Source organism: Xenopus laevis, chromosome 8L, assembly GCF_017654675.1.
Source record: "Xenopus laevis strain J_2021 chromosome 8L, Xenopus_laevis_v10.1, whole genome shotgun sequence".
In the NCBI taxonomy this organism is placed as follows: domain Eukaryota; kingdom Metazoa; phylum Chordata; class Amphibia; order Anura; family Pipidae; genus Xenopus; species Xenopus laevis.
Genome location: NC_054385.1, coordinates 24,838,320 through 24,852,619, shown reverse-complemented (window position 1 = coordinate 24,852,619; position 14,300 = coordinate 24,838,320). Strand labels below are relative to the sequence as shown.

General features: G+C 39.8%; 1 protein-coding gene across 1 annotated transcript in view; it reads left to right on the top strand.

Annotated features, from left to right (window-relative positions):
• The first annotated feature begins 5,473 nt into the window (after positions 1-5,473).
• The window catches only part of arhgap4.L (Rho GTPase activating protein 4 L homeolog), a 122,362-nt gene continuing 113,535 nt past the window's right edge, over positions 5,474-14,300 (top strand). Inside the window, exon 1 of the mRNA XM_041572534.1 lies at positions 5,474-5,492. The gene's annotated coding sequence lies outside the window, so the exon portion shown is untranslated. The remainder of the gene's footprint in view (positions 5,493-14,300) is intronic.

Genomic DNA, 14,300 nt, shown 5'->3' with positions numbered 1-14,300 from the left:
AACATTGTACCTCTGTAGGTTTTAGGTGGTGCAGTAGGGGGTTGAAGTTTTTCTTAAAGAGACAGTACTTTGACTGTCGAATATTCGAACGATTTTTAGTCGAAAAAAAACCATTCGAAATTAGAAGTTTTTTTTATTCTATTCCTTCACTCAAGCTAAGTAAATGGGCTCCTTGATGTACATTAAATGCACAGAGTAATCTCAATCTAGTAGCAATACCGACAGTATAATCTACTGGTGACAACCTGGTAGCATAATAACTTCAGAGTGGCAATAATATCACATACTGATTGCAACAGTTACCGCAAGTGGTTGTGGGATAGTAGATATAGTAGGGAGAGATGGTGCCTATAGTAACAGTGGTATAATAGTCTCTGGGAAGGGAGTGTGACTGTGGAATAGCAGGTATAGTAGGGAGAGATGGTGCATATAGTAGCAGTGGGATAATAGTCTCTGGGAAATGACTGTACTTAAAGGACCAGTAACATCAAAAAAAAATGTTTAAAAATTCGTTAGGTACGTAATAATTAATCCAGCACACGAAGTTTGCTCAAGGGTTATTACCCGTGTTTAATGTCAAGCCAAACAGGTTACAACGTTTCGGGGGCGTACCCCTTCGTCAGGTGATCTGTGCCTCCCACTTCCACCATTAAATAGGTAAAAAAAAATTTTTAGGTAAAAAAAAAAAAAAATTTTTAAACAACACCCCCATATTAAGAAAAAATTTACATATCAATCAAGAACAATCAACAGGAATCCTTGGATTATAATAAAAGTCCAGAGTCCATCCAATATTCACAATAAAGTCCAAACCCCTGAAAAGTTTGAAAACATTTGTTCACACATTATTTTGTTATAAGTAGATCGTATCAAAAAAGAAAAAAATACTCAAAAGGATTCTTTAAACAATATAGGAAAGAATTAATCATACCTTTCCTTTTCTAACGAAAAAATTATCAACTTAGGAGAATCTGTAGAAAAATAGAAACAAATTAGCAACATAATCTCAAACCAAATGGTACATTGTTACAAGTAAGATCTCAGGCTGAATTCCTCATTTAACCCCCTCGGTGTCTGAGTTTGCAGCAGCCATATCCAGTAAGCCTCACGTTGTGCTAATCTTATCTTTAGATTTTGGTTCGATGAATATATTTTTTTTTTTTCTAGCACCTGCCATCGTAGTTGTGATGTCCTATGGCCTGCTTCAAAAAAATGTTGGTATAAAAAAGTTTCCTGCTTTTTCTTTTTATCACCAACTCCCTTAATGTCATCCTTTTGTGGTTTAAAATTTCTTATAGCAGCCTTATGTTCGTTTAACCTTATTTTAACCTGTCTACTCGTTTGGCCAATATATGCCAAACCACACGGGCATTTTAAACAGTAAATTACACCCTGAGAGTTACAGGTATAGAAACCTTTCGTGTTATGTTTTGTACCTTTTTGGGGATGTACCACATAATCTCCCTTAATAATACCAGTACAATGGCCGCAACAAAGACAGGGAAAAGTGCCTATCCTATCAGTGTGTACTTTATGGGGATTATGCTCCTTCTTTTTAATAATGTCACCAACATTCCTACCACGTTTATACGAAAACACAGGGGGCAATGTGAACAATTTACCAAATGAAACATCACCTTTTAAGACCTTCCAATGTTTCAAAATTGTTTTCCTTATATATTTCGCATTAATATCATATGTGGAAATAAAAGGTATGCGTTTATCCTTATTAGTAGTTCTAATCTGTTTTTGTAAGAGTTTAGTTCGAGGTATCTTACTAACCTCTTCACGAATTTTTAATAGGTTATTTTTGTCATAACCCCTTGTGTGAAATTTTTCAATCATCTTATCAGATTCACAAGCATACAATTCATCATCCGATGTAATTCTCCTAACCCTCATTAATTGGCTTTTAGGTAAGCCATTAAAAAGGCTAGGGGCATGGAAACTGGCAGGACTTAATAAATTATTACGATCAGTGGGTTTTGTAAAAACTGTAGTTTTAAAACCATTGTTAGATCTACAAATATCAACATCTAAAAAGTGAATGTTGGTAGGATGGTACTCTAGAGTAAATTTTAAAGTGCTATGTGCAGTGTTTAGATATCCAAGGAATTCCAACAATTTATCTTTGCCACCTTTCCAAAGAAAAAAAGTATCGTCCACATAGCGCCAATATGACAAAATATGCGGAGAAAATTCAGAGCTGGCAAAGATAAAAGTGTTTTCAAAATAATCCATAAAAATGTTTGCGTAAGCCGGTGACATATTAGCACCCATGGCGCAGCCTTGTGTCTGTAAGAAAAAATTGTTCTGAAAAGAAAAAACATTTTTCGTAAGCACCATCTCCAATAAAGTGCATAAAAAATTAATCTGATGTGTAGGTGTTTTAGTAAGGCCCAGATAAGAACGAACGCACTCAATGCCTTCATTATGCGGGATGGACGTAAACAAATCACATACGTCAAGGGAACATAGGAGGTAATCCTCTAAAGGTACAACAATCTCATCCAAACGTAACAGGAAATCACCTGTGTCTTGTACACAATGTTTCAACATTGGGATTATTTCTTGTAGTGCTATGTCAATATAAATAGCAAGAGGCTGTAACAAAGAGCCCACATTACTTACAATAGGGCGCCCAGGTGGATTGATTAGGGACTTGTGGATTTTTGGCAGAAAATAAATGTGTGAGATTTTAGCTTGTTCACGAAACAGTAAATTATAAGTATCCTCTGTGATAATACCCTCCATAACCGCTGAATATAGGAAAATTTTTATTTCATCCTTAAGTTGTAAAGAGGGATCATAATCAATCTTCCTATAATGACAATCATTATTTAACTGGCGAAATGCTTCCTTTTCGTAATCACATTTATTTAACACCACAATCCCACCACCTTTGTCAGCTTTGCAGATCACAATAGAGTCATTCTCCTGAAGATTAACCAAAGCCTTCCTCTCAAGGGCCGATATATTTTGTTTGACTTTATTGTGACCATCAATCAAATGCTTTTCAACCTCCATTCTCACTAGAAATTCAAAAGCATCAAGTGAGGAATAATTCCCAGGGGGAACATATGTACTTTTTTGTTGCAATTTACAGGCCAATTTTTTATTTACCTCATCACTCTTAATGCCCACATTTTTATCAGAAAAATGCACCTTTAATTTAAGAGATCGCATAAATTTAAAGAAATCAACAGTAAATTCAAAAGGGGCATTCACATGCATAGGTACAAAATTAAGCCCTTTGTTTAGGACTGATAGTTCTGGTTCAGTCAAAACATGTGAGGATAAATTAAAAACGTTATTCACCTCAGTTTTTGTTGTTTCCTGGCTGCTGGCTGGCGTTTTTTTGCCCCTCCTGGTTCTCTTGTGTTGCTTTGGCGCTGGCCTAAAAAAGCCGGTGAGGATTGTGCAGAGGTGCCAGAAATAGAATCTGAATCCGAGGATTGTTGAGAGTAGGCTCCTTCCAAGTCCCCTGTTGATCTGGGCTGTATTGTATATTGGGCCTTCCTTGTCGTTTTCCATGTATACACCTCCCCCCTCTCGTAATCTTTTGTATCTCTTTTGAATTTGCGCAATTTGGATTGAAGGATTTCCTGTTCGAGTGTATCTATCCTCACCTGAAGCTCTGCAAGCGTCGTTTTGACAGTATTCATCGTGTCCTTGGCCTTGAGTTCCTCCTCTGCTGTATGTATTTGCTGGCGAGTTTCCCGCAAGCCGTTTTGCAGCTGCTGCACAGTTAGAGTGATGAGATCGAGGCTGCATTTGTTTAGGATACACTGCCATCTGGAGACAAAATCCTTGTCCTCCCGGAACAGTCCTGGCTTTATGTGTAGTCTTAACCCCCGAGGTATTCTCTGTACCTTTGCATACTCGGACAAAGTAGGAAACTTTTTTATACCAACATTTTTTTGAAGCAGGCCATAGGACATCACAACTACGATGGCAGGTGCTAGAAAAAATATATTCATCGAACCAAAATCTAAAGATAAGATTAGCACAACGTGAGGCTTACTGGATATGGCTGCTGCAAACTCAGACACCGAGGGGGTTAAATGAGGAATTCAGCCTGAGATCTTACTTGTAACAATGTACCATTTGGTTTGAGATTATGTTGCTAATTTGTTTCTATTTTTCTACAGATTCTCCTAAGTTGATAATTTTTTCGTTAGAAAAGGAAAGGTATGATTAATTCTTTCCTATATTGTTTAAAGAATCCTTTTGAGTATTTTTTTCTTTTTTGATACGATCTACTTATAACAAAATAATGTGTGAACAAATGTTTTCAAACTTTTCAGGGGTTTGGACTTTATTGTGAATATTGGATGGACTCTGGACTTTTATTATAATCCAAGGATTCCTGTTGATTGTTCTTGATTGATATGTAAATTTTTTCTTAATATGGGGGTGTTGTTTAAAAATTTTTTTTACCTATTTAATGGTGGAAGTGGGAGGCACAGATCACCTGACGAAGGGGTACGCCCCCGAAACGTTGTAACCTGTTTGGCTTGACATTAAACACGGGTAATAACCCTTGAGCAAACTTCGTGTGCTGGATTAATTATTACGTACCTTTCGTTGGGGGTGCCGTCCTCCTATGATCCATGCACCGTGAACGTTGAAAGAGGGACCAGGTGTGCATCTGCATTTCGTTTGGCTGAAGTTCGTTACTATTACGGCAGCAGTATTTGCACCCTCGTGTGTGTCCCCTACGTGATGTCATTTGCCGATATTTCCGCCTCAACCGACCAACGTGCTGATACTTTCAGCTTTACTGAGGCGGAAAGGAAAAGGATACTGAACGCCGCACAAGCATTACCTTCGATAACACCGGCGGGCGACGCTGAAATCTTGCGTGAGCTGGAAAGGCTAAAGAGGAGAGAGGTAGCATGGACACTGCACTCCTCTACTTTGTCCGAGTATGCAAAGGTACAGAGAATACCTCGGGGGTTAAGACTACACATAAAGCCAGGACTGTTCCGGGAGGACAAGGATTTTGTCTCCAGATGGCAGTGTATCCTAAACAAATGCAGCCTCGATCTCATCACTCTAACTGTGCAGCAGCTGCAAAACGGCTTGCGGGAAACTCGCCAGCAAATACATACAGCAGAGGAGGAACTCAAGGCCAAGGACACGATGAATACTGTCAAAACGACGCTTGCAGAGCTTCAGGTGAGGATAGATACACTCGAACAGGAAATCCTTCAATCCAAATTGCGCAAATTCAAAAGAGATACAAAAGATTACGAGAGGGGGGAGGTGTATACATGGAAAACGACAAGGAAGGCCCAATATACAAGACAGCCCAGATCAACAGGGGACTTGGAAGGAGCCTACTCTCAACAATCCTCGGATTCAGATTCTATTTCTGGCACCTCTGCACAATCCTCACCGGCTTTTTTAGGCCAGCGCCAAAGCAACACAAGAGAACCAGGAGGGGCAAAAAAACGCCAGCCAGCAGCCAGGAAACAACAAAAACTGAGGTGAATAACGTTTTTAATTTATCCTCACATGTTTTGACTGAACCAGAACTATCAGTCCTAAACAAAGGGCTTAATTTTGTACCTATGCATGTGAATGCCCCTTTTGAATTTACTGTTGATTTCTTTAAATTTATGCGATCTCTTAAATTAAAGGTGCATTTTTCTGATAAAAATGTGGGCATTAAGAGTGATGAGGTAAATAAAAAATTGGCCTGTAAATTGCAACAAAAAAGTACATATGTTCCCCCTGGGAATTATTCCTCACTTGATGCTTTTGAATTTCTAGTGAGAATGGAGGTTGAAAAGCATTTGATTGATGGTCACAATAAAGTCAAACAAAATATATCGGCCCTTGAGAGGAAGGCTTTGGTTAATCTTCAGGAGAATGACTCTATTGTGATCTGCAAAGCTGACAAAGGTGGTGGGATTGTGGTGTTAAATAAATGTGATTACGAAAAGGAAGCATTTCGCCAGTTAAATAATGATTGTCATTATAGGAAGATTGATTATGATCCCTCTTTACAACTTAAGGATGAAATAAAAATTTTCCTATATTCAGCGGTTATGGAGGGTATTATCACAGAGGATACTTATAATTTACTGTTTCGTGAACAAGCTAAAATCTCACACATTTATTTTCTGCCAAAAATCCACAAGTCCCTAATCAATCCACCTGGGCGCCCTATTGTAAGTAATGTGGGCTCTTTGTTACAGCCTCTTGCTATTTATATTGACATAGCACTACAAGAAATAATCCCAATGTTGAAACATTGTGTACAAGACACAGGTGATTTCCTGTTACGTTTGGATGAGATTGTTGTACCTTTAGAGGATTACCTCCTATGTTCCCTTGACGTATGTGATTTGTTTACGTCCATCCCGCATAATGAAGGCATTGAGTGCGTTCGTTCTTATCTGGGCCTTACTAAAACACCTACACATCAGATTAATTTTTTATGCACTTTATTGGAGATGGTGCTTACGAAAAATGTTTTTTCTTTTCAGAACAATTTTTTCTTACAGACACAAGGCTGCGCCATGGGTGCTAATATGTCACCGGCTTACGCAAACATTTTTATGGATTATTTTGAAAACACTTTTATCTTTGCCAGCTCTGAATTTTCTCCGCATATTTTGTCATATTGGCGCTATGTGGACGATACTTTTTTTCTTTGGAAAGGTGGCAAAGATAAATTGTTGGAATTCCTTGGATATCTAAACACTGCACATAGCACTTTAAAATTTACTCTAGAGTACCATCCTACCAACATTCACTTTTTAGATGTTGATATTTGTAGATCTAACAATGGTTTTAAAACTACAGTTTTTACAAAACCCACTGATCGTAATAATTTATTAAGTCCTGCCAGTTTCCATGCCCCTAGCCTTTTTAATGGCTTACCTAAAAGCCAATTAATGAGGGTTAGGAGAATTACATCGGATGATGAATTGTATGCTTGTGAATCTGATAAGATGATTGAAAAATTTCACACAAGGGGTTATGACAAAAATAACCTATTAAAAATTCGTGAAGAGGTTAGTAAGATACCTCGAACTAAACTCTTACAAAAACAGATTAGAACTACTAATAAGGATAAACGCATACCTTTTATTTCCACATATGATATTAATGCGAAATATATAAGGAAAACAATTTTGAAACATTGGAAGGTCTTAAAAGGTGATGTTTCATTTGGTAAATTGTTCACATTGCCCCCTGTGTTTTCGTATAAACGTGGTAGGAATGTTGGTGACATTATTAAAAAGAAGGAGCATAATCCCCATAAAGTACACACTGATAGGATAGGCACTTTTCCCTGTCTTTGTTGCGGCCATTGTACTGGTATTATTAAGGGAGATTATGTGGTACATCCCCAAAAAGGTACAAAACATAACACGAAAGGTTTCTATACCTGTAACTCTCAGGGTGTAATTTACTGTTTAAAATGCCCGTGTGGTTTGGCATATATTGGCCAAACGAGTAGACAGGTTAAAATAAGGTTAAACGAACATAAGGCTGCTATAAGAAATTTTAAACCACAAAAGGATGACATTAAGGGAGTTGGTGATAAAAAGAAAAAGCAGGAAACTTTTTTATACCAACATTTTTTTGAAGCAGGCCATAGGACATCACAACTACGATGGCAGGTGCTAGAAAAAATAAAAATATATTCATCGAACCAAAATCTAAAGATAAGATTAGCACAACGTGAGGCTTACTGGATATGGCTGCTGCAAACTCAGACACCGAGGGGGTTAAATGAGGAATTCAGCCTGAGATCTTACTTGTAACAATGTACCATTTGGTTTGAGATTATGTTGCTAATTTGTTTCTATTTTTCTACAGATTCTCCTAAGTTGATAATTTTTTCGTTAGAAAAGGAAAGGTATGATTAATTCTTTCCTATATTGTTTAAAGAATCCTTTTGAGTATTTTTTTCTTTTTTGATACGATCTACTTATAACAAAATAATGTGTGAACAAATGTTTTCAAACTTTTCAGGGGTTTGGACTTTATTGTGAATATTGGATGGACTCTGGACTTTTATTATAATCCAAGGATTCCTGTTGATTGTTCTTGATTGATATGTAAATTTTTTCTTAATATGGGGGTGTTGTTTAAAAATTTTTTTTACCTATTTAATGGTGGAAGTGGGAGGCACAGATCACCTGACGAAGGGGTACGCCCCCGAAACGTTGTAACCTGTTTGGCTTGACATTAAACACGGGTAATAACCCTTGAGCAAACTTCGTGTGCTGGATTAATTATTACGTACCTTTCGTTGGGGGTGCCGTCCTCCTATGATCCATGCACCGTGAACGTTGAAAGAGGGACCAGGTGTGCATCTGCATTTCGTTTGGCTAAAAATTCGTTAGTGCACAACGAAAAATAAACACCAAGACAAATAAATCTTTTAAAAAGCAAAGCCTTTATTAAGAAATAACTTACAGAAAATCCACTTCCTGTCCTCTTCAGAAACGGCGAAAAGGCGACCATCCACACTGCAGCAATCGATTTCTCCTTCCTGGATATTCACTGACAGGCATCTTCCTCCTCCCGGCGTCCAGCAACAGCTGTGTCTCTTCTTCCCCATGGATCGACTTCCCTCCTTCGCTCTCCTCACCAGCAGCTGCGGGGCACAGAGTGGGTAGTGATTTAGGAGTCGGTGTGAGCGGAGGCAGGGACGGAGCTCTAAGAAGCAGACAGTCCAGTGTAAAATACTTGTCTGCGCGTGAAATCCTTCCCATCGCTTCATACAATGCGGAGAACGGCAAACAATCCTAGCGTGTGTATTTGATTGTCTGCTTCTTCCAGGATAATAAGTCGCATTGAGGGTCCCCGCAGAGAGAAATACAAAACCGGCTGCCAAAGTCCCCAGACTGAGCTAAGTTGCCTGCTCGTTGCTGTCAGTGAAAGATACGTGGAGCTGCTGGGATGGGAGCAATACCGGCAAAGAACAGTATGTGTAAAGAGCTCCGTCCCCTGCCTCCGCTCACACTGAGAATTAACTCCTAGGAGCCAAGCTTTAACCCGCTTCCCCTTGGCTGTAGCTCCCACTTACCTGCGCTCCTCATTGTGCAGCGCCGCCGACCCCGCCGAACGTTCTGCCCGGGCTGTTCCTGTAGCCGCTGCCGGCGACCCCACTAAGCAGAACTGCACCAAGGCTTCAGTCACAGAGGGACTCGGAGCTTTCGCCGTTTCTGAAGAGGACAGGAAGTGGATTTTCTGTAAGTTATTTCTTAATAAAGGCTTTGCTTTTTAAAAGATTTATTTGTCTTGGTGTTTATTTTTCGTTGTGCACTAACGAACTTTTAAACATTTTTTTTTGATGTTACTGGTCCTTTAAGGGATGGAAGATATAATAGTATTAGGGAAGAATGTAAAATGTAACACTTAACTATTTGTATGTAATCTTTAGGTTTTAGCACCCACAATGAATAGGTAGTCTGGGCCCAGTTAGAGTAGCTACTGCTCAGTCCTTCCTGATATAGTTTACTTTGGTTGCTATGGTCTGATTACAGATTGTTGGGCTGTGAGTAATTAGATAATATTACTCAACTCACTGACTGACTTTTGACATGGTGACTTTGCTTCCTGATTCTTTCTGTAATTGCCTTGAGTAACTTTGGACTTTCTTGTATGTTACACCATGTGTTTTTTGTCGAGTCATGCAAAATGCTGACCCACAAATTGGTGGGTTTGATTTTGTTCACTGCCAGCCTGTTACTGTTTATAGAGATACTCATTACACAGCTCACTGTACCCTAGGAATTAGTATATATAGTTGCCCTGTGCTAGAAGTCACCCATAGCTAAACAGTACATAGCACTCTGCTTACTAGAGCAAATACAGAGCATTTAAAAAGTTGGGGGTGGCGCTGGACTAAATTGGTGTCCCAATGATGAAAAAGGTGCAGCCCTTGCAAAGTCTTGAATGCGAGCATGTGAGGAGGTAATGAGAGAAGAGTTGAGGAGCGTAGCAAGCGGTTGGGTGAGTATATAGAGATGAGGCCAGAGATGTAGGGTGGTGCAGAATTATGAAGTGCTTTGAATGTCAGGCTCATTAATTTGGATTTTATTCTGAAAGGTAGCAGAAGCTAGTGTTAGGGATTGGCAGAGTGGCATGGCAGAGGAGGAGCAGTTGCTGAGGTTTATGAGCCTCGCAGCAGTGTTCATTAAGGACTGGAGAGGAGACAGTCTCTGGAGGGGAAAGCCAATTAAAAAAGAGTTAGTAGTCTAGGCTATATATGACCAGAGAGTGAATAAGAATTTTGGCAGCATCTTGGTTGATAAATGACCGTATTTTGGATATGTTCCTTAGGTGACAATATTTAATAAGTGACTGGATATGAGGAGTGAAGGACAGGGCAAAATCTAGGATAACGCCAAGGCACCGGGCCTGGGGAGATGGGGTGATAGTGGAATTGTTAGCTATGATGGATACTTCCGGGATGTTAATGGTGTTAGTTGTAGGGAAGAGAACCATTTCCGTTTTAGAGAGGTTTAATTTAAGGTAGCGTTGCAACATCCAAGTAGAGATAGAGGACAGGCAGGAGGAGATTCGAGTTAGGAGTTCTGGGTTGAGATCAGGAGAGGAGAGTGCCATCAGATTAGTGGTGGTAGTGGAAACCATATGAGTTGATTAGTTTGCCAAGGGAGGAAGTATAGAGGGAAAATAGTAAGGGGCCTAGGACAGAGCCTTGAGGAACCCCAACAGAAAGAGGAAGGGGAGAAGATGCTACACTATTGTAGGAGACACTGAAGGAATGATTAGTGAGGTAAGAAGAGAACCAGGACAGGACCATGTCACAAAGGCCAAGTGAAGGGAGGGACTGGAGAAGAAGAGGATGGTCCACAGTGTCAAATGCAGTGGAGAGATCAAGCAGTATTAGTAGTGAGAAGTGATTGTTGGCTTTAGCTGTTAAAAGGTAATTACAGTAGTTAGTCGGGTTAGGGCAGTTTCAGTGGAGTGTTGTTGCTTAATTATAACAACGATATTGTCTTTATTAAGTTTCCCTGGACATCTGTAATTAACAGTGGAAATTTAATGTATTTGCTGCAACATATAACATAAAGACGTCCATTCAACTTTAAATTTCCCGCAGTATGCAGATTAACTTGAACGCAAGACCTCTAGCGAAGTTGCTCTAGGCAGAAATGAATGCTAGTGCATCTATGATTTGAATTGTTCGCATTGCCAAAGTAACGCTAGTGAAAAGTCGCCAAATTCGGCGCCCACGGTGAAACTGCATTTTAGTGAATTAGCGTTGTCTGAACAAATTTTCACCTGGTGAAGTGTAGTGATGGGTGCGAATTGGTTGCTGGCAACTTTTCAATGGTTAGTGAATCTGCCCCCAAGTACCACCAAGCATTTTCCCGCCTCGCCCTAAAGTTACGTTCTCTTCTCTTTGTGGTACATACATGCGTAGCTACCTCATTTTGGTTACTAAAGTCATAGGCAAGATGTTGACGTAAAGGAGAAATAAACCCTAAAATTATTATGGTTAAAAAGGCCATATTTTATGTACTGAACTTATTGTACCAGCCTAAAATGTCAACTTCTCAATAGCAAACTTGTCACAGGGGTCACCATCTTGGAAACTGTCTGCGACGCTCACATGCTCAGTGGGCAATGGAGCGTAGGACTGGCCAGATATGGGATGACTTTTACGTAGTTGGCCATCTTAAATATATTGCAATATATGGACAAACAATCCCTGTTTTGTTTAAAGGGTAAGGCATTTTTCAGTAGCAGTATGTACAAAATGTCTCTGTCTTAAATATATTGATAATGGGTTGAGTGCAGAGGACTCTTGTATTTGTCTATATGTATTTTGTGGTCACAGTCTCATTGCACCCCTGCCTAATGTTTTTAAAAATCAGTGGTGAGCACAACTTTCCGTTGTTTGTTATAGTTATACAGGAGCAGTGACCAGCTCCTTGTTGTAGCCCCCACCCTTCCCAGCTATAGTCAGGTGATCCCACTGGTGTCTAATAAAAGGGCAGCCAAGTTTGGGAGTTTTACTTTGAAAGCAGCTAGTAAGTTGCAGGTAAAACTTAGTCCCTTTGTAAAATGTATAATTAAGCAATTTAATTCTTAATGAATCAGATGAAAATTGAGTGTAGGACTGGCCAGATATGGGATGACTTTGACGCAGTTGGCCAGCTTACATATATTGCGATATATGGACAAACAATCCCTGTTTTGTTTAAAGGGTAAGGCATTTTTCAGTAGCAGTATGCACAAAATGTCTCTGTCTTAAATATATTGATAATGGGTTGAGTGCAGAGGACTCTTGTATTTGTCTATATGTATTTTGTGGTCACAGTCTCATTGCACCCCCGACTAATGTTTTTAAAAATTAGTGGTGAGCACAACTTTCCCTTGTTTGTTATAGTTATACAGGGGCAGTGACCAGCTCCTTGTTGTAGCTCCCACCCTTCCCAGCTATAGTCAGGTGATCCCACTGGTGTCTAATAAAAGGGCAGCTAAGTTTGGGAGTTTTACTTTGAAAGCAGCTAGTAAGTTGCAGGTAAAACTTAGTCCCTTTGTAAAATGTATAATTAAGCAATTTAATTTTTAATGAATCAGATGAAAATTGAATTCTTAATGAATTATCTTAAATCTATTGCAATATATGGACAAACAATCCCTGTTTTGTTTAAAGGGTAAGGAATTTTTCAGTAGCAGTATGCACAAAATGTCTCTGTCTTAAATATATTGTTACCTAAAGGAACACATGTGGCTAAGTGAATTTGGCAGTGATATTAGTGTAACACATTTTTGGACTATCCAGGCCAATGGGTTAACAACCAGCTAGTATACTAGAGCATGGGTTACACTGGACTCTAACAGTTAAGACAGGGCCTTCGCAAAGTGTTTGAAGTGAAGGTATGGTGTAGTGCAACTACAACTCCCACAGGCAACTGTGCTTTAACCAATAATGAAATGGGTGCCAGGAGGTTACCATAGGTTTTGTATTTACACAGAGGCCCCAGCAGAAAATCATGACATAGCTACAACATGTTCCTCAGAGACAGCACGGAACTCACTGAGGCGATAGCATAACACTGTAAGGAAGTGTGAAGCGATGAAGAGTGTTATGTGCGGGAATGTTGTACTCTTTTTGTGTGACAAAATATGCATGTATGTAAAATGTATATATGTAAGTGTGTTGGATGAAATTTTTGGGAATCACCATTAGATGGCAGCGGAGGTCTTTGAATTATTTTTAGGTGTAGTTTTTACCCCTGCCACCTGAGGCCACTGTGGGACAGAGAAGAGTATAAAAGGAGGTGCACCACCCAAGTTGATAGGACTTGATAGTAGGGCGTGGCCTCCTGGCAGGGTAAGTGAGACCCAAAGCTTCGTTTAGGAGGTTAGAACAGGAAAGATTTAAAGTGAGCGAGCACTAGGTGCACAAGGCAGTGAGGGTATTTAGTAAGGGCAGTTGTGGCCCCATTAAGGAGAAAGTGCAGTTAGTTTCTTACGGGCACTCCGTAAGTGAGGGAATCAGTGGAAGTTTAGGACTAGGTAGGAAGGACACCAAGGCTTCAGGCCAGGATTGGATGAAAAGGCCTAACCTGGAAGAGTGGAGGGCTATCACCCTGAAGGTATCAGACCACTATTGGAGTCGAGGGATACGGGTGGAGCATATATTGGACCACTAGGTGGATAGATGGGATCCAAAATCTTTAAGGTATTGGAAAAAGGTGTGCCTAAGAAGAGAAACTGGTTCAATAGAAAATGTGTATTTGTTTTGTTGAAAGAAGAAAATGCTGATGTGTGTAATGTGTGCCTGAATGAAAAGCCTCTGGTGTGTACAGTGAATAAAATCTGCTGGTTAAATTTATCATTGTGTCCTGCCCAGTGTACTTTCCCTTTAAATCTGAAAGCCCCTCCTACAAACCTACCTATCTTACTCTCCTAGAGAGTACTATTACAGGTAGTATCCTATCTCTAGCTGGCCTCATTCATGGGGTCCGTGCTCTCCGACTTATCTCTGGTATTGGTCCCTATGGCAATGTGGCTTTACTAGGCCTTGGTGTCCCCAGGCTTCCTGGGAACATCCAGCTGGATCAGCAACCAGAAGCCAAACAGGAAGCTCCACCCCTTCTCACTCACTATACTAAAGTGTGACAGGATGTGGTCACAACATTCCAGATCTATATGGAATTGAGAAACTATTTTCGGCAGAAACCAAAACGTCTGCCTCATAACTACTTTGTCCTGAAAGATTACAATATCTGGTTGTTTCGCAGAAAGGGAATGAATCTCCTTCACCCTACAAGCTGAGGTGACAGCCA